Source organism: Chiloscyllium plagiosum, unplaced genomic scaffold, assembly GCF_037043375.1.
Source record: "Chiloscyllium plagiosum isolate Xiang-an unplaced genomic scaffold, Cpla_swu_hap1 HiC_scaffold_23, whole genome shotgun sequence".
Classification (NCBI taxonomy): domain Eukaryota; kingdom Metazoa; phylum Chordata; class Chondrichthyes; order Orectolobiformes; family Hemiscylliidae; genus Chiloscyllium; species Chiloscyllium plagiosum.
The window spans coordinates 14,868,491-14,896,080 of record NW_028270161.1 but is presented as its reverse complement, the minus strand read 5'-3'; the positions used below and the strand labels follow the sequence as shown (position 1 = coordinate 14,896,080).

The window sequence follows — 27,590 nt, the reverse complement described above, 5'->3', positions numbered from 1 at the left end:
TCCAGGCTACACCAGCCCATGCATGCTGCCACAAAGAGCCTACTCCACGTGGAAGTGAGAGTCTTGCTCCAGGTTTCCTATGCTGACCAACTCTGTAGCCACGTTACATCCTGCCACTGCTCTGGAACCCATCAAAACCACCTTCCTAAAGAAGAGCTCTCTTTATTGGGTAAGTTGAGTGAAAACTAAACAAAACTGAGAAAAGAAGAAGGGGAAAAGGAAAAAGCAGATGAAGAGGATAAGCCCGGGCACAGGAGTGTGGATGCTGCCCATCCCGCCGCCACCATCTTTATCCCTGTTCTCCTTCTAAAAGCTGTTTTGTTATAATTGCCCTCACTGTGTTGCTGAACTGGCCTTGACTCACCCCCTTGTGGCTAAGGCGACTTGGATAAATAAGTGCTGTACCCAGTAGAGGGCGCTGTGTTCTGGTAGCAGTCATCGAGGCTTGGTGGGGATAAACGAGAATTCTCTTGTTCAAGAAAAACACAAACTCACTGAAGTTGTGAAAGACCTATGTTCTCCTCAGAGTGGCTCAAACCAGTCTCACACCCAACAACAGGAGCCTTCAACATATGTGTTGAATGTTCGGAATGTTGAATCCATTCTATCCTTGGCAAATTCTGATGTATGAGTATGAGTCATAGGACAGTGATCAGGAGAAAGGATCTTGAATAATTTTCAACCAGTTGGAATGCTCCCTTTTGCGTCTGTTGGCGTTAGTGTCCAAACCAAAACTCTCCCCTTTCCTCTTGGTCTGTAATCTGCTTTTTGTTACCATTTGACCTCCTTCGTTTGTCCTTCACCATAGGCCATGTGACTAACTGGTGTTCCCCTCTGATTAACCATCTGAAACTGGATCCTTTTGGTCACTGTATGTTGAGTAGCCAACTCTCCAAGAATTTGAGTGGAATAGTGGGACACCAGGAGGAAAATAATAAGGACTTTTTAAAAATTGTCTCTTAAAAGACATGAATTGAACACTTCTGTTTGCTAATTGTCAAGCAGACAGTTACAGGTCAGTGGGAAAATGTTTGATTGGCAATAAGCTTCAGAAATGTTTGCTTGTTCTCCGATTGGCTGTGAGAAGATTGGATAGAAATGTTGGTAGGCTAATGATAGGGCAGTGGGGACGGAACAGTTGGAGAGAAGAGTCCAGAGATAAAACACCCCCAAGGAATACGTTGCTATGGCAATATTATTATTCCCAAGTAGAATGGAGATGGTTTTGAGATTTCCCCCATCAATCATTCCTGGAGCAGAGCATAACACTGCAGTTATGGTTGGAATTGATAATATGTAATTACCTTCTACTCACTGCATCTTTCGGAAAAACATATTCTGGCTTTTCTCAGGAGAAGTTGCTGTAGTTTTGGTCATTTGTTAAGTTTGCTGTTGTTCTCAAAAAATCATTTTAAGGTAGACCCGTTTGCCGAGTATATGTATTTTGTTTGCTGTAAAATCAGCTGATGGGGTCCAAGGGTGGAGGTGTGGGAAGTGGAGCAGATGCACTGGAGGACATTGTTGATCACGAGTCGGGAATTTGTGATCTGCCCATGAACCCCACCCCTTCAAACGCAACAAGGATAGAACCCCCCCTCCCCAGTCCTCAACTTGCACTAATTTCCGGATACAGCACATCATCCTCCACCATTTCTGCCACCTACAGCCAGACACTACCACCAGAGATATATTTTCCTCCCCACTCCTATCAGAATTCCGCAAAGACCATTCCCTCCATGACTCACTCATTAGGTCCAAGCCCTCCCACCAACCCACCCTCCACTCCCAGCACCTACCCTTGCCACCACAAGAGATGTAAACCCTGCGCCAACACCTCCCCTCAACCTTCTTCCAAGGCCCCTAAGGATCCTTCCCCATTCAGCAGAGATTTTCCAAACACCTCATCTACTGTGTCTGTTGCCCTCAATGTGGTCTCCTTTACGTTAGAGAGACAGAACACCAACACGCGGAACATTTCAGGGAACATCTCTGGGACACACGGACCAATCAACGCCACTGCCCTGTGGCCGACCACTTCAACTCATCCTCCCACTCTGCCAAAGACTTGAGAGTCCTGGGTCTCCTCCACCGCCAAATCCTAGCCACCCTACACCTGGAAGAAGAACACCTCATCTTCCACCTTGGGACCCTCCAAATACAAAGTATCAATGTTGATTTCCCGAGTTTCCTCATCTCCCCTCCCCCAACCTCATCCCAGATCCAACCCGCCAACTCGCGCCGCCCTCATGAACTATCCGACCTGTCCATCTTCCTTCCCACCTATCTGCTTCACCCTCCCCTCCAACCTATCACCATCACCCACCACTTGTATCCACCTATCGCCTTCTCACCTACCTTCCCTCCACCCCCACCTATTTATTTCTCAGCCTCCTATTTATTTCTCAGCCTTCTTCCCCCTCCCCCAACTCCTGATGAAGAGCTTATGCCTGAAGTGTCAACTCTCCTGCTCCTCAGATGCTGCCTGACCTGCTGGGCTTTTCCAGCACCACACCTTTTGACTCTGACGCTCCAGCATCTGCAGTCCTCACTTTCTCCACATTTCTGTTGTGGTCAGTTGGTCACTACAAATATTTGTTCATTTTACATGAGCATGGTGTCTTTAATGTAGTAAGGTGATTCACTGGCATATTATAAGATTTGAAAACAAGGCCAAAAACTTTGAAGTTAACTTAAATGTAAAATGCTACAAATACTTAACAAATCAGATCTTACTGTTAGATGAAGAAAAAGTCTTAATATTCCAGATCTATGACACTACAACATAACCAATTGTGTTTTATTGGTTGTTTCATAGCACAGTGGTTAGCACTGCTATCTTACAGCACCAGAGACCTGGGTTCAATTCCCGACTCAGGCAACTGACTGTCTGGAGTTTGCACATTCTCCCTGTGTCTGTGTGGGTTTCCTCCCACAGTCCAAAGATGTGCAGGTCAGGTGAATTGGCCATGCTAAATTGCCCATAGTGCTAGGTAAAAGGGGTACGGGTGGGTTGCGTGTTGGTGTGGACTTGTTGGGCTGAAGGGCCTGTTCCCACACTGTAAGTAATCTTGGCTGTTGATATTCTTAAATATATTAACAAGCTTGCACAAGAATGTTTTTTTAAAAGAAAAACAAGAATAATGATGTCATTCTTGGGTGGAAAGTTAATCTTTTCTGCCAGACCAAGTAGCAGAGTCAGGATTTTATGTTTTGAGTAGAGACCTGCCACATCAGGGTCAGCTAGGGGTCACAATCCTGCACTGTAGGGGAACAGTTTCCTGACAATGATTGTCCCCAAATTGTGGAATGGCAGGTAGATAGTCAAAACTGAGATCCTTCAGCTCAACAGAGATAAAGACTGTGGTTTGCGATGGAGACAAAGAGAGAGAGAGAGAGAGAGAAAGCAGTTCCATTGCTTTGGAAAATTCCAGTCAGCCCCTGTACAATTAACCAATTAACCCCAATATATTAGCTATGTGCTAGTCAGGCAAAAGTTCAACCACTGTTCTTCCAGTAAGGTGACACCACACGTTTAAGAGACATAAATGAGTTGCTATCACACAGTTTAAGGACTGCAATGCAACGATGAGCCTTTCAGGCAAAAATCTGGCAAAAGCTCAGTAGAATTTGGTGGATTTTTCTCCTCAGGCTCAGGTATGAGAGAGAAAAGTCAATACCCTGACACATTATTTGGAGGAACACTAATGGGGTAATGTGTATCTTGGAGACTGTGTGCTTGGTCTCCTCTTACTCTGCCTTGCATCAGATTGTCATACTGGGTTCACTAGTGGCACTGACCAGCCAAGAAAGATCTTTCTTCAAAGTACATCTGACCTTAGTTGAAAGAGATGTTTGTGTTTTGTGCAGGCAATCTGCCAGCAGTGATAACCTGACTCATTTTTACATCCTTCATGTGAGCACAATGGAGTCAAAACAGTTTTCTGAAATCTCTCAACTGAAGACACCACCCAAAAAGACAAGGCCAACAAAGCCTAAAATTTACAAGCTTTTAAAATTGTGAAATGCAATATTACTTATGAACACTTGATGCTTTTGTTTCAGATTCCTCTGTTTACCGTTTTGGCGGAGTTCATGTCAGAATTGCAGAGTGGAGAATTCCAGGGATACGTCTGAACCTTCAAGAAATTAATGTCCTGTGATTCCACTTAAGGTCTGTATTTTCTTTCAGGTTTCTTTGACTCTTCTCCCATGCATGACAGTGGACTGGTCTGTACCATCAGGAATGAAACAACCCCTGAACCTAATTCTATTCTCATGTGCCCTCTGCACACCTCACACATTCCTATTTAATTTCAATAGTCTTCATTGGGACAGCACTCAGAAATGACAGAAAATAAACAAAATAGTTTGCTTTTGCAAAGCAAAAGTGCAGATCACTGCCCATAAGACATGGTCAGTGGCCATGACATCTTGCTTGATGCTGGAACAATGGCATTTGGGGCTACAGAAAGAGACCGTGCCTCAAAGGTGCTCTCAAGAAAACTTGTTCTTACTGTCCTCCCACTGCATCTTAACGTATTCCCTGGGGAGCCCACTGGGCAGTGCAAGCTGTTGTTTCTGGAGGTTTGGAGCCTTGGAAGGTGCTTACCCAGTTGTACAGAGACGAAAATCATCTTATGTGTGACCTTTACTATTTCGGATTACTTGCTGGTACTTGATGAGAGGTAGCAATATCGGCTTCACTTTGGGCAGACATTTTGAGGAATAAATACATAGGACCATAGGGGCACCACAAAATGTAAAGCACACATTGTGGTGGCTGCAAATTTTGAGATCTGCAAAATAAGTGATTTCTAATTGCGAGAAATGTGCAATGCCTTGACCAGAGCCAAGTGGTCCTCTTATCTGAATCGAATTCCCAATGAGAACATTGGAACATCCTGAGAATGGATCTATTCACGTCTAATGGGAAATTGAATCCAATTGTTATAGATTATTTTTCAAGGTGGATTGAAGTCAAATATTTGCACACAACCTCTACTGAAATAGTCATTTCAACGTTAATGGAAATTTTTATGACACATAAATTTCCTGATCGGTTTGTCTCTGATAATGATCCATCATCTTCAAAGGAAATATTCATGCACTTCAGGGAAATCTGTGGATTTGTACATCTTACAAGTTCCCCAAGATGCAATGGTGAAAATAAAAGAGGAGCCAGAATTAGCAGCAGTCTGTTAAATAAGAATAAAGATTTTCCAAACTGCATTTCTAACCTACAGATTTAAACTGGTAGTCTACTCCAGTTCTATGTGGATTTACACAATTAGAATTATTGATGGGAAAGAAGTTTTAACTCCCTATTCTATCCAAAATGTTACATCCAGGGCTAAAAGTCCAGGATTATCAAAGAGTGAAAGACAGAGAAAAATCTTATCAAAAACAACAACAGAAAATGTCCACAGTGAAGGAAGGAAAAAAAATACAAAGGCAGCGAAAGGGTAAACATCTAGAAAGATGATAATAAACAGTGACCATATTTTTTACATAATTCAGAAGTTACTTGAATAAGGATTAAGGATTGAAATTGTAAATGTGGCAGACAATTTGAGTACAGTAAATTGTCATAAGCAGCAAAGTAATAATGACAAAGTAATCTGTTTTTGTGATGTTAATCAAGGGATGAGTGTTGTCCAAAGTGTTACAGAAAACTTCCCTTTACCTCTTAGGAGATTTTCAATGCCTATCTCAAACAGCAGAAAGACTAAACCCGCTTTGCCAAACACCTAACACTCTTCCCTGAAAAATGACCCTGGGCATCTTTGTAGCCTGACACTTGAATACATCACCATGTTTCCATGCCGACATTTCTGTCTTAGGCATGCTGCAGTGATCCAGCAAAGCTCAATGCAACCTGGAGGAACAACACCTCGTCTTCTGCCCTGGTACCTGACAGCCTTCAGAATGTGGACACCAACCTTCATAATGAAGGGCTTTTGCCCAAAACGTCAATTTTCCTGCTCCTCAGATGTTGCCTGACCTGCTGTACTTTTCCGGCACCACTCTAATCTTGACGCCATCCTTCATGTTATCTTAGATCCTGTTCTACATGAATAGCTCCCAGCACAACCAACCCATCTTCAACCATTTAGACATGTTTTTAGCACCCTAGCCAGCATTTATAAGATTCTAACATCATAACAAACAGGAACAAGATTAGCCCATTTAGCCCTTACTCCTGCTCAGTCATTCAATAAGAAAGTAGAGTTAATGGTTTGGGTCCAGTGGCCATTTTTCAAAGCTGGGAAAGGATTGATATATATGCTAGAGAAGCTGTGCGAGGGAGGGGGAAGGAGTAAATGATAGGCGAAGATGGTACCCAGAGAGAGTTGGGCAGACAAAGGAGGGGGTAAAGGTCAGCCTGGGAAAATCAATAGCTGCTAAACAGGTTCTCAGTGGCTGACAATGGATTGCTTGTGGTAGCAGCCCATGTGATGACAAGGCCTGATGCGTGGGGTTTGGTGTAAGGACATGGGAGAAGATGCTCAGGCTCTGAAATTTTTTAATTTGATATTGAGTCCAGAATGCTGCAGGGTTCCCAAGTGGAAAATGGAATGCTGTTCTTCACTGGAGCACTGCACCGAGACTGAGACAGAGATATTAGTCAGAAATGGCAGACAATTGGAAGTTCAGATTTATTTTTGCACACTGAACGCAGATAGGCAGATCCAAGATAGCCTGCTCTCTGATGGGCTGCATAATATATTACTGTAGGAAACTATACCTAATGAATTTGCTCTCATAGTTAAATTTTTCAACTTGATTAAACAATCAATACAAAGATTATTGCTCTATTTTTATATCCACCTATTATTTCTTGATTTACACACTTTCTTATAGTGTGGCTACTGTTTAGGGGTTTATACACTATTCCTACCATGGCTGTCTCTCCCTTGTTGTTATTAACCTCCCTGCCATGGACTGTACATCATCTCAGCTTAGAATCAGCTATCCCTTTGTCTGCCTATCCCTTTTTTCACTCTCTCTCTCTCTCTGGTCAGTGTCTCCATGTAGTCTATTCACTCTCCATCCCATCGTCTGCATAAATACCAGCTGTTCCCAGGTATTTTCAGTTTTGAAGAAGACCACTGGACTCAAAACGTTAACTCTGATTTCCTCTCTACAGATGCTGCCAGACCTGCCGAGTTTCTCCAGCACTTTTCTGTTATTTCTTTGTTTGAGAGAAGAAAGAGCCTTGATTTAACGTCTCATTCAAAGGCTATCACCTGCAGCAGTGCCAGGATACGTTGTGTGTTCAAGTCTCTGGAGTAGAGGCTGAATTTATGACTTTACTCATTCAAAGGAGAGGATGCTACCCACTGAGCATAGATTGACAGTCCTACCCTGTTTCTTCAGGTCTGTTGTTAAACTTCACCCAAAGTCGCAGGGAGTAATTGGAGACTTCAAGTGGAGAACCGCAGTGTTTTCACCGATAGAGACAGGGGATCAGCTCTGAAGGACAGAGACACTTGCCATTCTAATTTACCCACACTGACACTTGCATTACAAAATGCTGCATAAAGCACTTGGAGTCATTCCAACAGTGTGATGAGGGGCTATATAATTTTATGTGATTTTTTTTTCCTCGTTTTTATTCATTCGGTGAAAGCGAAAGGTTAAATAAGCACAGAAATCTCACATGGAGAAATCGCAAACCAACTGAGAGCCCCTTAATGCCCCCTGATGTTCTACCAGGCTGTCAGAGCATTATTCTGGCATGTCAATTACAGGATGAAGCTGACAAAAGATAACGGAGAAAAAAATAAAGACAAAAATAAATCACTAATTGTCTGAATGTCGACAGATATTTGCATATTAGTCAGTTAATCAACGAGGCTGAGGGACAAGCTAATTCAAAAGGCATTGTTCTTTTGTCTTGCAGTAAAAAGGATTGTGACATTTATAAATGTGCCTGCGTTGTTAAGTGTTAAAGGTATTTCAAAGCTGCCTCACTACTTCTTCAGGTGCTCAGAGATAGCCAGGTTATGACATTCAGATGCTTCCCTGTGTAAATATAATGTAATTACAATGGAACTGTGAAATGTATTAAAAATGTTAATACCCCGACATCTCTGATTGGAATGTGCTGAGCAAACATTTTATTGCATCTGGTGAGAAGCTCTCTGTTTCTTCTTTCAAAACCCTGGCAGCAGACCTGACCACTGTGTCAAACAGCGTCTCAATCCCTGGACCTTACTGTAGCCAGTGCCAATGCGTACCAAACTCAACAGGTCCGAACTCAACTCAATCTGCTGAGAACAAAGCAGAGATGGCAATTCTTTGAAGAATCATAAAGTCATTGACGTGTACAGCACGGAAACAGACCCTTCGTTCCCACCCATACATGCCGAACAGATATCCTAACCTAATCTCGTCACAAATGCCAGCACTTGGCCAATATTCTTCCAAACCACTCCTATTCATATACCCATCTGGATGACTTTAAATGTTATAATTGTACCAGCCTCCACCACATCCTCTGACAGCACATTCCCATCAAGCATCACTCCTACGTGGAAAGGTTGCCCCTTAGATCCCTTTTAAATTTTTCCCCTCTCACCTGAAACCTATGCCCTCGATTTCTAGACTCCCCCATTCCAGGGAAAAGGCCTTGTATATTTATCTTATCCATGCCCCTCATGATTTTATAAACCTCTATAAGGTCACCCTCAGCCTCCGATGCTCCAGGGAAGACAGCCCTAGCCTATTCAGCCTCTCCCTATAGCTCAAACTCTCAAACCCTGGCAACATCCTTGTAAATGTTTTCTGAACCCTTTCAAATTCCACAACATCCTTCCAATAGGAGGGAGACCAGAATTGCACACAATATTCCAAAAGTGTCCTAACCAATGTCCTGTACAGCCGCAACATGACTTCCCAACTCCAATACTCAATGTAGTGTCTAATAAAGGAATGCATACCAAACACCTTCTTCACTATCCTATCTACCTGCAATCCCACTTTCAAGGCGCTATGAACCTGCACTCCAAGGTCTCTTTGTTCCGCAACAGTCCCCAGGACCTTACCATTAAGTGTATAAGTCCTGGTCTGATTTGCCTTTCCAAAATACAGCACCTTGTTTTTATCTAAATTAAACACCATCTGCCACTTCTCAGCCCATTGGCCCATCTGATCACAATCCCATTTTAATCCGAGGTAACCTTCTTCACTGTCCACTGCACCTCCAAATTTGGTGCCATCTGCAAACGTACTAACTATACCTCCTATGTTTACATCCAAATCATTTACATAAATGATGAAAGGCAGTGGACCCAGCACTGATCCTTGTGGCACATCGCTGGTCACAGGCCTCCAGTCTGAAAAGCAACCCTCTGTCTTCTACCTTTAAGCCAGTTCTGTATCCAAATGGCTCATTCTCTCTGTATTCCATGATTTCTAAACTTGCTAACCAGCCTTCCATGAGGAACCTTGCCAAACGCCTTACTGAAGTCCACTGCTCTGGCCTCATCAATCCTCTTCGTTACTTCTTCAAAAAACTCAATCAAGTTCATGAGACATGATTTCCCACACACAAAGCCATGTTGACTATCCCTAATCGGTCCTTGGCTTTCCAAATACATGTAAATCCTGCCCCTCAGGATCCCTTCCAGCAACTTGCTCATCACCAATGTCAGGTTCACCAGTCTATAGTTCTCTGGCTTTTCCTTACCATGTTTCTTAAATAGTAGCGCCATGTTAGCCAACCTCCAGTCTTCCAGCACCTCACCTGTGACTATCGATGATACAAATATCTCAGCAAGAGACCCAGCAATCACTTCTCTTGCTTCCCATAGAGTCTTAAGGTACACCTAATCAGGTCCTGAGGATTTATCTACTTTTATGTATTTTAAGACATCTAGCACCTCCTCCTCTGTAATATGGATGTTTTTCAAGATGTCACCATCTATTTCCCCACATTATATATCTTCCATACCCTTTTCCACAGTAAACACTGATGCAAAATGCTCATTTAGTATCTCCCCCGTCTCCTGCGACTCCACACATAGGCCACCTTGCTGATCTTTGATGGGCCCTATTCACTGCTTAGTTACCCTTTTGTCCTTAATGTATTTGTAAGTGCCCTCTGGATTCGCCTTAACCCTGTTTGCCAAAGCTATCTCATGCCCCCTTTTAGCCCTCCTGATTTCCCTCTTAAGTATACTCCTACTGCTTTTATATTCTTCTAAGGATTCAATTCGATCTCTGTTGTCTATAGCTGATATGTGGTTCCTTCTTCCTCTTAACCAAAACCTCAATTTATCTAGTCATCCAAGGTTTCCCACACCCACCAGTCTTGCCTTTCGCCTGAACAGGAATATATTGTCTCTGGACTCTCAGTATCTCATTTTTGAAAGTTTCCCATTTTCCAACCGTTTCTTTCCCTGTGATTATCTGTACCCAACCAGCTTTTGAAAGTTCTTGCCTAATACCATCAAAATTGACCTTGCTCCAATTTAGAACTTCAACTTTTTGATTTGGTCTATCCTTTTCCATCACCATTTTAAAACTAATAGAATTATGGTCGCTGGCCCCAAAGTGCTCCCGCGCTGACACCTCAGTCACCTGTCTTGCCTTAATTCCCAAGAGTAGATCAAGTTTTGCACCTTCTCTAGTAGGTACATCCACATACTGAATCAGAAAATTTTCTTGTACGCACTTAACAAATTCCTCTTCATCTAGGCCCCTAACACTACGTGAGTCCTCGTTTATGTTTGGAAAATAGCTAAAATCCCCGACCATAACCACCTTATTATTCTTACAAATAACTGAGATCTCCTTACAAATTTGTTTCTCAATTTCCCACTGACTATTGCGGGGTCTATAATACAATCCTAATAAGGTGATCATCCCTTTCCTATTTCTCAGTTCCACCCAAATTACTTCCATAGATATATTCCCAGGAATATCCTCCTTAAGTACAGCCATAATGCTACCTCTTATCAAAAACGTCACTCCCCCTCCTCTCTTCCCCCCTTTCTATCCTTCCTGTAGCACTTGTATCCTGGAACATTAAGCTGCCAGCTCTGTCCATTCCTGAACCACATTTCTGTAATTGCTATGATATTCCAGTCTCATGTAAATCATTGGACCGGAGGCATTAACTCAACATTTCTCTGTCTGTCCAGATGCTGCCAGACCTGCTGAGTTTCTCCAGCTCCTTATATTTTTATTTCCGATCTCCAACATCAGCAGCTTTGTCCTTTTAATACAGTGCTCTGTTGATTTCTTGACATGAGATCTTAAATTGACCAGGCAATAGAAATAATGAGAGAAAAGTTTAATCTTGACTTCGATATACCTAGGGGGTATGGGCAAGATCGTGTCTTTACCATAAGGCTGGTTTACCAGTGTTTTAATTGTTAATAACTCTTCAGAAAGAATGAGTTACCACTCAAATGCAGGGCAAGGGAAGTTTACACCGCCATCCTGTCAGAACTAGTGATGGTTGTGAGATCAGTAATTTTGAAATTGGTGCATTTGGAAGATAAATAATTCATGTGGAGATCAGTAAGGTTTGTCTGATAGATATCTCTGTAACTTCCTCCAGTCCTTCAACCCTCCAGGGTGAAAGAAGGACACAAAGGAGGAAAAGCAGAGGGAGGAACAGGAGATGGAGAAACACAAAGGAAGTAGAAGACAAGGACAATGGGAATGAAAAGGACAGGAAAGAAGAGAAAGGAGGGAAAAAAGAAAATCAACATGGTATCTCCATCTCCTTATAACGTCACAAATGCTTTACAATCAATGAACATCATTTGAGGTGTGATACCAGCAACACTAGAGCACATCTTTTCATCTCCATACTGTGCTTGGTTCCACTATTGCATTAGTTGGCCACTCTCTAGGGCCTCTTGCGTTCACTGTTCCATTGACCTCCTAATCACCCTCCCATTTTCTGCTCTCTATAAACTTAACATCATTCAAAACTCTACTACTCAAAGCCTAACTCACACCAAGCCCTACTATTCCTTTGCTTGTTGATCTAAATTGCCTCCTGTATGCAACAACATCAATTTTAAAATTATTATCTTCCAAACCTTCCATGGTTTTGCTCCTATACTCTTTGTTCATCCCCAATTTTACTGGTGACCGTGCCTTTAGCTGCCAAAGCCCCACATTCTGGAAACTCCCCCTTTCAAACTCCTAGCTGCTCTAACTTGCTGCCTTCCTGTAAAACATGTCCGACAATCTATTTCTTTGACCAAGAACACCTGATCCCCCTCTATCTTGTTAATCTTTTCCAGCTTCACATCCCTATCAGATTTATTCTCTCTTCCAATCTGATCTCTTGTGACATTCTGAATTTAATTGTTCTACCAATGGCGTCCAGGACTTAAGCTGTCCAGACTCTAAGTTCTGAAGCTCCCTCCCTCAACTCTCTGACAGTCTCGTCCCATAAGGAACTGCTTAAAACATCCCTTTGATCAAGCTTTTGACCATATGTCTGAATATCCCTTTACGTATATGACTGAGTGACCTTTTGTTTGATAATGTAACTGTGAAGCAAATTCAGATGTTTTACTGCATTAAAAATATATAGAGGCAATTTTGTGTTGGATAAATACCCCAAAGACACCAGCAAACCATCCCTCCACTCTTCATTAAATAATGCCATGGGATTGTTTACATCTGGTTGATGGAAGACCTCCCTCAGTATAACATGGCATTCAGAAGATGGCACCTCCAACATTACAGCACTCTGTCCTTAGTGACAGTGCAGTGCCAGCCTTGATGACGAGATCAAGTGCATGGATAGAGATTAAACCCTTCACCTTACGTCCTGGAAAGGGAACATTCTACCAATTGAGCCATGCCAGCACGGGGAAGAAGGAAAGAAAAAGGAACAGGAGAAAAAAATGGAAGGCAAGAAAGAATGAAAAGGAATGAAATGGGGGGAGAAGGGAAAGAAAGGAGGAGAAGCCTTTTCAATCTTGACCGGGTCAGTTCATGTTCATGGAAATTCACAACGGGGTTCCTTTCGAATTGGACTGCTATTCGTGGATGATCAGCACGTGTGTCTCTGCTTTGTCTCCACATATAATTTCAGATCAAATCAATCATTTAAACTTACCTTCAGTTTAACCTTCCAAATGAAACCCTTTTATAATTAGAACATAAAATATTTAACAGTAAATCTTAGTTTTTAAATGAAATATTTATTTGGCTTGGGTTATTGTAATGCATGCTCTGCTTCTCAGTTGCTGGTTGAGTATCATTTTGTTTCACTTACTGTATTTAGGTAATTTTCACACGATTAATTTAGTGACTGAACTTTTTTTTAGAAGCACCGGATAAATTGACTCACGTGCCAGTATTGAGGTTAATTCAACAAGTCATTGTGAACCACTTCCTTTCGATTGTGAATTAAATTGGTGTTTAGTAAACCTACAACAAATGTAATTTGTGTGTGATAATGCCACTGAGACTTTGGACCGAGTTGGTGATAGATTCATTGCAGGCTTAGAGACTGTGATAAAATCAGCAGGGAAGCATCTATTAATATTAGTGTAAGTTTGAATTGTGTGTTTTAACATAATATTGGATAGACTATTATGATCAGTGTATTTTGAGAAAATAATATTCATTGCATTAAAACAATGAAATAATCATCCTGCATCCATGCACACTTTCTGTTAACAGAGTTGACTTCTTGTGACACTTTTACTTCAGGTTTTGCTGTTATAGAATCCAATGTCCTCATTTATAATGGCAAGAGCTTATATGATACAACCACTGTTCTAAATGGCAATGCAGAAGAAACCTAACTGCACAGAATTGGGCATCCATGAGGCACTATGATCCATCAGAAACAGCAGAATTGTATTTGACTGCAATTGTATTTGAACCTCATGCCTCTGTAAATCTTGCATGCTGCCCTTACCAACATGCCAGGGGATCAATGCTGGTTCAATAAACAGTGTAGAGGAGCTGGCCAGGAATAACAATAGTGAAGTCAGAACACAAGATGACATGTATGTTATACAGCGGACGCAACATGCTGAAGACAGAAGAGAGCAAGTCAATAAATAGTGGACCAGATCAAAGCTCTGCAGGCTTTCCATGTCCTGTCATGGAATGGTGGTAGACAATTAAGAACACTACTGGAGAAAGAGGAGAAAGTGAGGACTGCAGATGTTGGAGAACAGATTCAAGAGTGTGGTGCTTGAAAAGCACAGCCGGCCAGGCAGTATCCGAGGAGCAGGAGAATCGACGTTTTGGGCATAAGCCATTTATCAGGAATAAGGCTTGTGGGCCAAGGGGCCTGTGAGATAAATGGGAGGGGGGGTGGGCTGGGGGGGGGAGATAAATGAGAGTACGATAAGTAGCTGAAGGGGGGGGGAGAAGGTGATAGGTCGGAGAGGAGGGTGGAGTGGATAGGTGGGAAAGACGATGGACAAGTCAAAAGGGCGGTGCCAAGTTGGAGGCTTGGGAATGGGATAAAGTGGGAAATGAGGAAACTGTTGAAATCCACATTAATCCTGTGCAGTTGCAGGGTCCCAAGGCAGAAGATGAGGCATTCTTCCTCCAGGTGTCAGGTGGTTAGCATTTGGCGATGGAGGAGGCCCAGGATCTGCATGCCCTTGGCGGTGTGGGAGGGGGAGTTGAAGTGTTTAGCCTAGGGTCAGTGGGGTTGGTTGGTGTGGATATCCCAGAGATGTTCTCTGTAATGATCCACAAGTTGGCGTCCTGTATCCTCGATGTAGAGGAAACCACATCAGGCGCAATTGATACAATAGATGACATTAGTGGAGATACAGGTAAATTTCTGTCCGATGTGGAAAGATCCTGTCGGGCCTTGGTTGGAGGTGGGAGGTGGTGGATACATGTTTTAAACTTCTTGCAGTGGCAGGGGAAAGGGCCATGAGTGGGATGTGGGCTGGTGGGGGGGGGGGGGAGTGTATCTGACAAGGGAGTCGCGGAGGGAATGGTCTCTCTGAAACGTTGAAAGGGGTGAGGATGCAAATTTATCCCTAATGGTGGGGTCTGTTTGTTAGTGGCAGAGGATGATGCGATGTATACAGAAGGTGACGGGGTGGAAGGTGAGGACCAGTGGGTTCTGTCCTTGTTGTGTTGGAAGGGTGGGATTCAAGGGCGCTGGTGCGGGAAATGGAGGAGATGCACTGGAGGGCATTGTCAATCATGTGGGAAGGGAAATTGCGGGGGTCTTTGAAGAAAGATGTCATCTGGGAGTTTCTATGGTGGAATTGGTCATTCTGGGAACACCTGACATCTGGAGAAAGGATAGTGTACAAGACAATTTTCTGATTCAGTATGTGGATGTACCTATGAGAGAAGCTGCAAAACTTGACCAACTCTTCGGAAATAAGGCAGGGCAGGTGACTGAGGTGTCAGTGGGGGAGCACTTTGGGGCTCTATTAGATTTAAAATTGTGATGAAGAAGGATAGACCAGATCTAAAAGTTGAAGTTCTAAATTGGAGAAAGGCTAATTTTGACGGTATTAGGCAAGAACTTTTGAAAGCTGATTGGGGGCAGATGTTCACAGGTAAAGGGACGGCTGGAAAATGGGAAGCCTTCAGAAATGAGATAACGAGAATCCAGAGAAAGTATATTCCTGTTAGGGTGAAAGGAAAGGCTGGTAGGTATAGGGAATGCTGGATGATTAAAGAAATTGAGGATTTGGTTAAGAAAAAAAAGGAAGCATACGTCAGGTATAGACAGGATAGATCAAGTGAATCCTTAGAAGAGTATAAAGAAAGTAGGAGTATACTTAAGAGGGATATCAGGAGGGCAAAAAGGGGACATGAGATTGCTTTGGCAAACAGAATTAAGGAGAATCCAAAGAGTTTTTACAAATACATTAAGGACAAAAGGGTAACTAGGGAGAGAATAGGGCCCCTCAAAGATCAGCAAGGCAGCCTTTATGTGGAGCCACAGAAAATGGGGGAAATACTAAATGAATATTTTGCATTAGTATTTACTGTGGAAAAGGATATGGAAGATATAGACTGCAGGGAAATAGATGGTGACATCTTGCAAAATGTCCAGATTACAGAGGAGAAAGTACTGGATGTCTTGAAACGGGTAAAGGTGGATAAATCCCCAGGACCTGATCGGGTGTACCCGAGAACTCTGTGGGAAGCTAGAGAAGTGATTGCTGGGCCTCTTGCTGAGATATTTGTATCATCGATAGTCACAGGTGAGGTGCCGGAAGACTGGAGGTTGGCTAACGTGGTGCCACTGTTTAAGAAGGGTGGTAAGGACAAGCCAGGGAACTACAGACCAGTGAGCCTGACGTTGATGGGCAAGTTGTTGGAGGGAATCCTGAGGGACAGGATGTGCATGTATTTGGAAAGGCAAGGACTGATTCGGGATAGTCAACATGGCTTTGTGCGTGGGAAATCATGTCACACAAACCTGATTGAGTTTTTTGAAGAAGTAACAAAGAAGATTGATGAGGGCAGAGCAGTAGATGTGACCTATATGGACTTCAGTAAGGTGTTCGACAAGGTTTCCCATGGGAGACTGATTAGCAAGGTTAGATCTCATGGAATACAGGGAGAACGAGCCATATGGATACAGAACTGGCTCAAAGGTAGAAGACAGAGGGTGGTGGTGGAGGGTTGTTTTTCAGACTGGAGGCCTGTGACCAGTGGAGTGCCACAAGGATCGGTGGTGGGTCCTCTACTTTTTGTCATTTACATAAATGATTTGGATGCGAGCATAAGAGGTACAGTTAGTAAGTTTGCAGATGACACCAAAATTGGAGATGTAGTGGACAGCGAAGAGGGTTATCTTAGATTACAACAGGATCTGGACCAGATGGGCCAATGGGCTGAGAAGTGGCAGATGGAGTTTAATTCAGATAAATGCGGGGTGTTGCATTTTGGGAAAGCAAATCTTTGCAGGACTTATACACTTAATGGTAAGGTCGTAGGGCATGTTGCTGAACAAAGAGACCTTGGAGTGCAGGTTCATAGCTCCTTGAAAGTCGAGTTGCAGGTAGATAGGATAGTGAAGAAGGCATTTGGTATGCTTTCCTTTATTGGTCAGAGTATTGAGTACAGATGTTGAGAGGTCATTTTGCAGCTGTACAGGACATTGGTTAGGCCATTGTTGGAATATTGTGTGCAATTCTGGTGTCCTTCCAAATGGAAAGATGTTGTGCCACTTGAAAGGGTTCAGAAAAGATTTACAAGGATGTTGTCTGGGTTGGAGGATTTGAGCGAGAGGGAGAGGCAGAACAGGCTGGGCTGTTTTCCCTGGAGCTTTGGAGGCTGAGGGGTGACCTTATAGAGGTTTACAAAATTATGAGGGGCATGGATAGGGTAAATAGGCAAAGTCTTTTCCCTGGGGTCAGGGAGTGCAGAATTAGAGGGCATAGTTTTAGGGTGAGAGGGGAAAGAAATAATAGAAACCTAAGAGGCAACTTTTTCACACAGAGGGTGATACGTGTATGAAATGAGCTGCAAGAGGAAGTGGTGAAGGCTGCAACATTTAAGAGGCATTTGGATGAGTATATGAATAGGAAGGACTCGGAGGGATATGGGCCAGGTGCTGGCAGGTCGGACTAGATTGGGTTGGGATATCTGGTCGGCATGGACGGTTGGACCGAAGGATCTGTTTCCATGCTGTACCTCTCTATGACTCTATGACCTTATTTTCCGCCTTGGGACCCTGCAACCATTCATGATTAATGAGGATTTCACCAGTTTCTCATTTCCCCTCCCCCCACCTTATTCCAGTTGGAGGCCGCCAACTCAGCTCCGCCCTCTTGAGCTGTCCATTGTCTTTCCCATCTATCCGCTCCACCCTCCTCTTTGACGTATCACTTTCTTCCCCACTTCCACCTACCTATCGTACTCTCAGCTACTGTTACCCCAGCCTCACCCCCTCCCATTTATCTCTCAGCCCCCGCTCCAGAAGCTTCATTCCCGATGAAGAGCGTAAGCTCAAAACGTCGATTATCCTGCTCCTTGGATGCTGTCTGACTGGCTGTGCTTTTCCAGCACCACACTCTTGACTACTAGAGAAGGAGACCCCAAAAACAACACAATCCTCGGTGACAGGGGAGCCTAGTAGATAAGTGCAAAATACAAGGCCAAAGCATCTTTAATCAGCCTCATACTCCCCTTGTTGTGCTTATATCCCTGATGTCAATCATCAGCCCACTCCATGTAATAGCACGATTTGTGCTGGATACAGAGGAGGCTGTGGACTCTAATAAGATCCTGAAGACCTCATCACCTTCCAGTCCAATTACACTGTAGACAAAGTCGAAAATTACTCAGGTGTGTCCTGTCCAGAAAAATACAGGAAATGTCCAATCCACCCGTCAGTCAACTCACAATAACCAGCAACACACAAGAAATAGGAGCAAATATAGATCTTCCAATGCAATCCTCTTGCCACAATCACATTTTCTTGCCCTCTCCCCAGGACTTTGATATCCTGACATACCAAACATTTGGTGTTCTCGACCTTAAGTATATTGGGTAACAGAGCATCCATAATCCACAGTGTTGGGAATTGTAAAATTTCCAAGTCTTATAAATGATGGAGGTTCTTCTCATCTCAATCCTAAATGATCAAAATTATGCTGAGATTATGTCCCCATATTCTAGTTCCTCATTTTGAGTCCATGCAAAGGAAATGACCCAGTGGCTCAGTAGTTAGCACTGTTGCCTCACAGCACCAGGGAACCAGTTTCAATTCCACCCTCAGGTTACTGTCTGTGTGGAATTTGCACACTCTCCCTTTTTTTCTGTGGGTTTCCTCCGAATGCTTTGGTTTCCTCCCACTGTTCAAAGATGTGCAGGCTCGGTGCATTGGCCATGCTAAATTGCCCATAATGTCTAAGGGTGTGCAGGTTAGGTGGATTAGCCATGAGGAATACAGGGTGGGAGTGGGGTCTTGATGGACTGAATAGCTTTATCCACACTGTGGGGATTCTATGAAATTTTGTATCTCCAGGAAATAATGGGCAGTGGAAAGCTGTGGACACATGTTTGAATGGACATCACCCCATCCCATTGGCTGCATGTTTGCTAAAGGAAATATGAGCATCAACGAATCGCAGCACAAAAAGGCTCAGACTGTTGCCAGAAATATCCAACATGTATCACCCTTCCTAGGAGTTACACAATTTTCAATCAGAGGGTGGTATGTATATGGAATGAGCTGCCAGAGGATATGGTGGAGACTGGTACAATTGCAACATTTAAGAGGCATTTGGATGGGTATATGAATAGGAAGGGTTTGGAGGGATATGGGCCGGGTGCTGGCAGGTGGGACTAGATTGGGTTGGGATATCAGGTCGAGATAAGGGTCTGTTTCCATGCTGTACATCTCTATGACTCTATAACTGTTTGTATTGTTAGGAAAAGGAGATAAAGGTGGACTGAATTCTTTGTATTCCCCTCAACTTCAATATGGTTTCAATTTGTATTGGCCATGATGTCTTTTCAAATCCATTTTACTTTGATGATGCAATTTTAAGAGCCATGACACAAACTCTCTCTTGTGTTTAAACCAAAAAGTATTATTTCTTCACACTCAAGCCTGAACATGTCCTTTCAACTTCACATGGGTACAAAAAATCAAAAGGAAGAAATACTTCTCCAGCTAGGAACAATCGAAACCTAAAGTGTAGATATTAACTCCCGTGAATGTCAGAGTCCAATAATGAGGCCTTCATTTAGGAAACAATGGCTATTCCAGAAGAATGAACCATAGCAACTGCAGATTTCTTTCAAAGTTAGTGGTGATACAGTTGGTGATTTTAGCTTATTCACTCAATAATTTCCAGAAACTTGCTTTGGTGAGATTTGGGCTTAAGGAAGACTTAGCTGTTGGCTGAAGTACTGCTTGGTGCCTCTGTTTTGATGTCAAAAGCAAATTGACAAGGGTTCGGAAACGTACAATTAAAACTCTTCAAAAGATAGTGATTTTGGCTGTATGACATTGTCCACTGTCAGGTCATTTAGGTTAATGAGTTAGATTAAATTAGAGAGATAGACATCCAACAGTGTGGAAACAGGCCCTTCAGCCCAACCAGTCCACACTGACCCTCTGAAGAGTAACCCATCTCCCTCTGACTAATGCACCTGACGCTATGGGCAATTTAGCATGGCCAATTCACCTGGCCTGCACATCTTTGGACTGTGGGAAGAAACCCATATGACACAGGGACAATGTGCAGACTCCACACAGTCACCCGAGGCTAGAATCAAACCTGGAACCCTGGTGCTATGAGGCATCAGTGCTAACCACTGAGCCACCATGCTGCCCTTGTAACATCCACAGGTCTCGGCAAAATCCCTTAAGCACTTAAAGAATACAATAGACAATAGACAATAGGTGCAGGAGTAGGCCATTCAGCCCTTCGAGTCTGCACCGCCATTCAATATGATCATGGCTGATCATTCCTAATCAGTATCCTGTTCCTGCCTTATCTCCATAACTCTTGATTCCACAATCTTTGAGAGCTCTATTCAACTCTTTCTTAAATGAATCCAGAGACTGGGCCTCCACTGCCCTTTGGGGCAGAGCATTCCACACAGCCACCACTCTCTGGGTGAAGAAGTTTCTCCTCATCTCTGTCCTAAATGGTCTACCCCGTATTTTTAAGCTGTGTCCTCTGGTTCGGCACTCACCCATCAGCGGAAACATGTTTCCTGCCTCCAGAGTATCCAAACCTTTAATAATCTTATATGTCTCAATCAGATCCCCTCTCAGTCTTCTAAACTCAAGGGTATACAAGCCCAGTCGCTTCAGTCTTTCAGTGTAAGGTAATCCCGCCATTCCAGGAATTGACCTCGTGAACCTACGCTGCACTCCCTCAATAGCCAGAATGTCTTTCCTCAAATTTGGAGGCCAGAACTGCACACAGTACTCCAGGTGTGGTCTCACCAGGGCCCTGTACAGCTGCAGAAGCACCTCTTTGTTTCTATACTCAATTCCTCTTGTTATGAAGGCCAGCATGCTATTAGCCTTCTTCACTACCTGCTGTACCTGCATGCTTACCTTCATTGACTGGTGTACAAGAACACCCAGATCTCTCTGTACTGCCCCTTTACCTAAATGGATTCCATTGAGGTAGTAATCTGCCTTCCTGATCTTGCCACCAAAGTGGATAACCATACATTTATCCACAATGATGATGGTTGTTATTACTTTTACCATCATAATGTGTTTTAACATATCTCCTCTGTCATCAGTTTAGGTTCAGATATGTAAGGTCGGCTGCTTTCTTTGTTTTGCTGACTTTGCACTGTCCATGCCATTACTATCTGAGAAATTCCAAAGGTTTTGTCATTGTAATTACTGCTGAATGTATCTCGAGCTGCTAGAAGAAAGTGAGGACTGCAGGTACTGGAGATCAGAGTCAAATGGTGTGGCACTGCAAAAGCACAGCTGGTCAGGGCATCATCCGAGGAGACTGGAGAATCGACATTTCGAGGATAAGCTTATCATCAGGAATGGGGGTGGGGCAAGGGGGCTGAGAGATAAATGGAAAGAGGGTGGTGCTAGGGCGAATGCGATAGGTAAATGAAGTTGGGGGTTGATGATGACAGGTCGAAGTGGAGGGAGGAGCAGATCTGGGGAGGAAGATGGACAAGTAGGACAGGTCAAAAGGGCAGTTCCGAGTTGGAGGGTTGGAGCTGGGATAAAGTGTGGGGTGGGGGAGGGATGGTGGTGGGAGAAGAAGAAACTGGTGAAACATTGATGCTGCTTGGTTGGAGGGTCTGAAGGCAGAAGATGAGGCGTTCTTCCTCCAGCCATCAGATGGCTAGGATTTGGCGGTAGAGGAGGCCCAAGACTTGCATGTCCTTGGCAGAGTGGGAGAGGGAGTCGAAGTGGTTGGCCACAGGGTGGTGGGGTTGTTTAATGTGTGTGTCCCAGAGATGTTCCCTGGATTGTTCCGCAAGTTTCAGAACCACCACAGCCAGCACCACCACACCAAATTATGACGTCATTTCGGCCACTGCCACAGACCACAGCTCCTGCCAACTATACCACCTCAGTGATCACTGCTCGGACAACCACTACCAAAACCACCACAAAGACTACCCGGCATGTCACTTCCTCCCCCATAGTTGTCCTGCCTCAGCCACTTCCACCCTCCCCGACATCACTCACCGAACACTATTGACGACATCACGAGCATCACCTGTTACATCACTTCCACTCCCACAATGTCACTGAATGCACTGCTTCTGCCCCCTGACCCCCATGGTGTGCTTCACTTGCTTTGGTGACATCACCCACAATACCATGACCACACCCCCTCCAGAGACAGCCTCCAACTCCAGCTCTTTACCAGGTCCTAGCCCCCAGCCCTGTCGTGTTTTTGCCATCCCCCCAGACCTCCCCCAAACTGAGGATGAACAATTAGTCCTCAATAAAGGCCTCACCTTCATCCCACTGCAATCACGGATCAATTAATACAACATGCATCCAACATCAAATCTTTCTGCTGCAGCCTCCACCTCCAACTGCAGCTGCGACATTGAACACGTCAACCTGACCACCCCCTCACCCACTCCAACCTCTCACCCTCGCAACATGCAGTCCTCTACTCCCTTCATTCCAATACCAACATCACCATCAAACCAGCAGACGGTAGGGGGAGGGGGGGTTGGTGGGGGGAATGTGGGGTGGGAGGGGGATGTGGGCGCAGCAGTAGTTGGTGCACCAACCTCTACACCTCTGAAGCCAGGCGCCAACTCGAAAACACCTCCTCCTACTGCCCCTCGACCACGACCTCACCTCCCATCACAAAACCACCATCTTCCATACCATCTATAACCCCATCACATCAGGGGATCTCTCACTTACAGCTTCCAACCTCATAGTCTGGGAACCCCACACCACCAGGTTCTACGTCCTTCCCAAAACTCACAAACCTGACTACCCTGGTCGACCCATTGTCTCCACCTGCTCCTGCCCCACCGAACTTATCTCCACAGACCTTGACAGTTTCCTGTCCCACTTTGTCCAGGATCTCCCCACATACCTTCGGCACACCACCCACACCCTCCACCTCCTCCATGACTTTGAGTTCACCGGCCCCAATGCCTCATCTTCACCATGGACGTCCAGTCCCTGACTCATCCATCCATCATGATAAAGGTCTCCAAATCCTCCATTTCCTCCTCTCCTGCCGACCCCACCAGTCCCCTCCCATCGACACACTCATTCAATTGGCTGAACTGGTCCTCATCCTCAACAATTTCTCCTTCAAATCTTTCCACTTCCTTTAGACCTAAGGGGTAGCCATGGGCACTTGCATGGGCCTTAGCTATGCCTGTCTGTTTGTCAGTTACATTGAATATTCCATCTTCCACAGTTACCTTGGTACCATTCCCCACCGTTTCCTCCACTACATCAATGGCTGAATTGGCGCCACCTCCTGCTCCCACGAGGGGGTTAAACAGTTCATCAACTTCACGAACACCTTCCACCCTGACCTCAAGTCCACCTGAACCATCTTGGACATCTCCCTCCATTTCCTGGATCACTCCATCGCATTTCCAGCAACCGACTCAGCACTGACATCTACTTCAGACCCACTGACTTCCACAGCTGCTTGGACTGCACCTCCTCCCATCCTCCCTCCTGTAAAAACGCTATCTCTTACTCCCGATTCCTCCGCCTCCACTGCATCTGCTCCCAGGAGTATCAATTTTACTCCAGATCATCCCAGATGGCCTTCTACTTCAAGGACCACAATTTTCCCTCCCACGTGGTCAACAATGCCCTCCAGGGCATCTCCTCCACTTCCCACGCCCCTGCCCTTGAACCCACCCCTCTCAATGCAACAAGGACAGACCCCCCCACCCCAGTCCTCACCTTCCACCCCACCACCAATCTCCGGGTACAACGCATCATCCTTTGATCACATTGATACTCATATCTATAGCTGCCGATAGCTTGCAAAGCATGTGATCGGTAGTAGTCATTTTAGTCCAGCAATGTCTATTTAAAACATTAAACAAGACAATATAAACTTAACAAAAGCTTATGGTCTCTTTCATGTCTTATCAACATGACATGTAAGATAATCTATTCACCTCCCATTTACATTCACCAGTGTTACCATCATGGAGCTCACTACAATCAACACTCCCCTGATTGTACTGGAAATGAACTGACAACAAAGTTCAGCCATGAAATTATTTGAAAGAGATATTCAGAGCAAGTTTATTAAATGGCTTTAAAGGACTTAGGCTTTGATTTAGAGTTTGTTAAATACTGCCTGTTTGAATTCTGAATGCAAAAGTACTGAATGTATCTTGTAGTTCTTTGGTCTTGAACTTCTTTCTCTCTCCTTGTGTATTAGCTTCTGCCCTTTCTCTCTCACAGGGCTTTGATCAGTCTGGTTACTTTCATCCTAACTCCTCCCTATGTGGGATGGTTCTCATCCCCATGGACATCATGTCCTTAGGCATTTCTTAACCAGCCATGTAAACATACCCGCCTTATTTATGATCTTCTGCATTCATTGTTGTTTTCCTTTCCCTTCTATCTCAAGGTTGCCACATCTCAAGCATCTGTTTTCTCAGGCCTTGACATTCCAGCTTTGAGCTGATACAAACACCCTTCAAGGTCCCAGCTTTTAGATGCAGCCAGCATTGAAAAAGCTTGACGTATCTTTTTCCCATGATCACACTATACCTTGGTATTAATTCAAAATATGCTCTTTTTCCACATTTCCTTTCTCATTACATAATAAAACGGAACCTAAAACAGCTCTTACAAAGTAGACCACATGACTGCTAGCCCTTCTGTCTTCTGATTGTGTGTGATATTGGGGTTGGCCTGGGAGAGAATGCTCACATTGATCCACCTATCCTGCCAATGGATCTTACAGGGTTTTGCGAATGCACCACTGGTGATAATTCTCCAGGGATTTATCATATCTGCCGTACATGATCCATATTTCTGATGTGGAGATGCTGGTGTTGGACTGGGGTGGGCAAAGCTAAAAATCACACAACACCAGGTTATAGTCCAACAGGTTTCATTGGAAGCACTAGCTTTTGGAGTGCTACCTGATGAAGGACCAGTGCCTTGAAAGCTAGTACTTCCAAATAACCTTGTTGGACTATAACCTGGTGTTGTGTGATTTCTAACCATGGTTCTGTTGCATAGAGGAGGTTTGAGACCAAGGTTGGTCTGTAGACCATGAGCTTGGTGCTGAGTTTGAACCCTCAGGCATCAAATACTCTGTTCCTCAGGTATCCAAAGGCTGTACTGATGCTTTGGAGTCAATGTTGGATTTTATTGTCAATGTCTGCTCAAACCTCAAGGAAGCTCCTGAGGCATGGGAAATGATTCACATGGTTCAGGGGCTCACTTTGAATTTTGATGGTTGAGGGAAAACTTTGTGTAGTAGAAGCAGAATGGTAGAGAGCCTTTGTCTTTCAGATGATTAGAATGAACCCCATTCTCTTATAGGCCTTGGGGAATGTGTGATTGGCTTGGATTCTGAAAGTGTGCCTCTGAATGTGGACTGCAGTTCAATGACATAAGTTGGGCTGGTCTTGGTTCTGACCTTGAGGTGTTGAATATTGAACAGTTTGCAGGTTCGATTCACTCCAGCAAGAAGCTTCTGGAGGTGAGATGAAGTATTGAAGTGAGGAAGGTGGAGAAGAGTCCTGTTGCAGTGACAAAGCACTGCTGGACCTCAGTCTGCACTCCTCTTGACTCTGTGATGGAACCGTTGGTGAAGATCATGGCTTGTCATGATTGTGAAGTACCTGGAGGATAGTGACCAATATCTGTAGGCAATTGAGGAGGATATTCCCTCATGTTTGTGAGATTGAAGAAGGCCATGTATGGAGGTTGGTGCTGTTCTCTGCACTGTTCTTGGATTCATCGGTCAGCTCAGTTGGCTGGACGGCTGGTTTGCGATGCAGTGATGCCATCAGCACAAAGTCCTGCCTTCTCAACTTCACTCCTTGCCTGAGGTGCGGTAACCCTCAGGTTAAGCCACCACCAATCATCTCTCCTATTTGGAGGGAAGCTCGATGGGACTGTGGCAATTTTACCTTGCCCCATCCAGCACTGATGGATTGTAGCAATTTACTGAGGCTTCTTCGACAGCATCTCCCAAATCCATGTACCATCTCGAAAGACAAGCACAGCAGAAACACCATCACCTGCACATTTCCCTCCAAGTCACACACCATCCTGACTCGGGAACCATATCACTGTTCCTTCACTGTCGCTGGGTCACAGTCCTGGAACTCCCTTCTGAACAGCATTGTGGGTGTACCTACATCACAAGGAGGTCTGGAACTCTGGACAGTGACCAAACATCACTCTCGCAAGGCAATTAGAGATGGGCAATAAATCTTGGCCTTGCTAGTGATTCTCACCTCTCTTGCTCACCACCCAGTAAACCTGTCGCGCTGCTATTTACCTCACATCAGAGATGGTGTGGCAGATTCCCACCTCCCATCTGCACCGTCTGTATGTCAGATAAAATTCAAATGCTTAAACAAAAACTACTTCTCTGTTATAGAGTCATAGAGTCATAGAGATGTACAGTATGGAAACAGACCCTTCGGTCCAACCCGTCCATGCCAACCAGATATCCCAACACAATCTACTCCCACCTGCCAGCACCTGGCCCATATCCTTCCAAACCCTTCCTATTCATATACCCATCCAAATGCCTCTTAAAAGTTGCAACTGTACCAGCCTCCACCACATCCTTTGGCAGCTCATTCCACCCTCTGTGTGAAAAAGTTGCCCCTTAGGTCTCTTTTATATCTTTCCCCTCTCACCCCAAACCTATGCCCTCTAGTTCTGGACTCCCCGACCCCAGGGAAAAGACTTTGTCTATATTCCAACAGTGGCCTAACCAATGTCCTGTACAGCCACAACATGACCTCCTAACTCCTGTACTCAATACTCTGACCAATAAAGGAAAGCATACCAAACACCTTCTTCACTATCCTGCCTACCTGCGACTCAACTTTCAAGGAGCTATGAACCTGAATTCCAAGGTCTCTTTGTTCAGCAACACTCCCTAGGACCTTACCATTAAGTGTATAAGTCCTGCTAAGATTTGCTTTCCCAAAATACAGCACCTCACATTTATCTGAATTAAACTCCATCTGCCACTTCTCAGCCGATTAGCCCATCTGGTCCAGATCCTGTTGTAATCTGAGGTAACCCTCTTCGCTTTCCAGTACACCTCCAATTTTGGTGTCATCTGCAAACTTACTAACTGTATCTCTTATGCTCACATCCAAATCATTTATGTAAATGACAAAATTTCGAAAGTTCTTGCCTAATACCGTCAAAATTGGCCTTTCTCCAATTTCAAACTTCAACTTTTAGATCTGGTCTATCCTGTTCCATCACTATTTTAAACCGAATAGAATTATGGTCGTTGGCCCCAAAGTGCTCTTCCACTGACTGCTGTCACCTGCCCTGCCTTATTTCCCAAGAGTAGGTCAAGTTTTGCACCTTCTCTAGTAGGTACATCCACATACTGAATCAGAAAATTGTCATGTACGCACTTAACAAATTCCTCTCCATCTAAACCTTTAACACTATGGCAGTCCCAGTCGATGTTTGGAAAGTTAAAATC

The 27,590-nt window shown here is 44.2% G+C and overlaps 1 long non-coding RNA gene across 1 annotated transcript in view; it reads left to right on the top strand.

Annotated features, from left to right (window-relative positions):
* Positions 1 to 27,590, top strand: part of LOC148145817 (uncharacterized) — a 58,212-nt gene that overhangs the window by 4,442 nt on the left and 26,180 nt on the right. Inside the window, exon 2 of the long non-coding RNA XR_015761205.1 lies at positions 4,063 to 4,171. This is a non-coding gene — a long non-coding RNA (uncharacterized LOC148145817). The remainder of the gene's footprint in view (positions 1 to 4,062; positions 4,172 to 27,590) is intronic.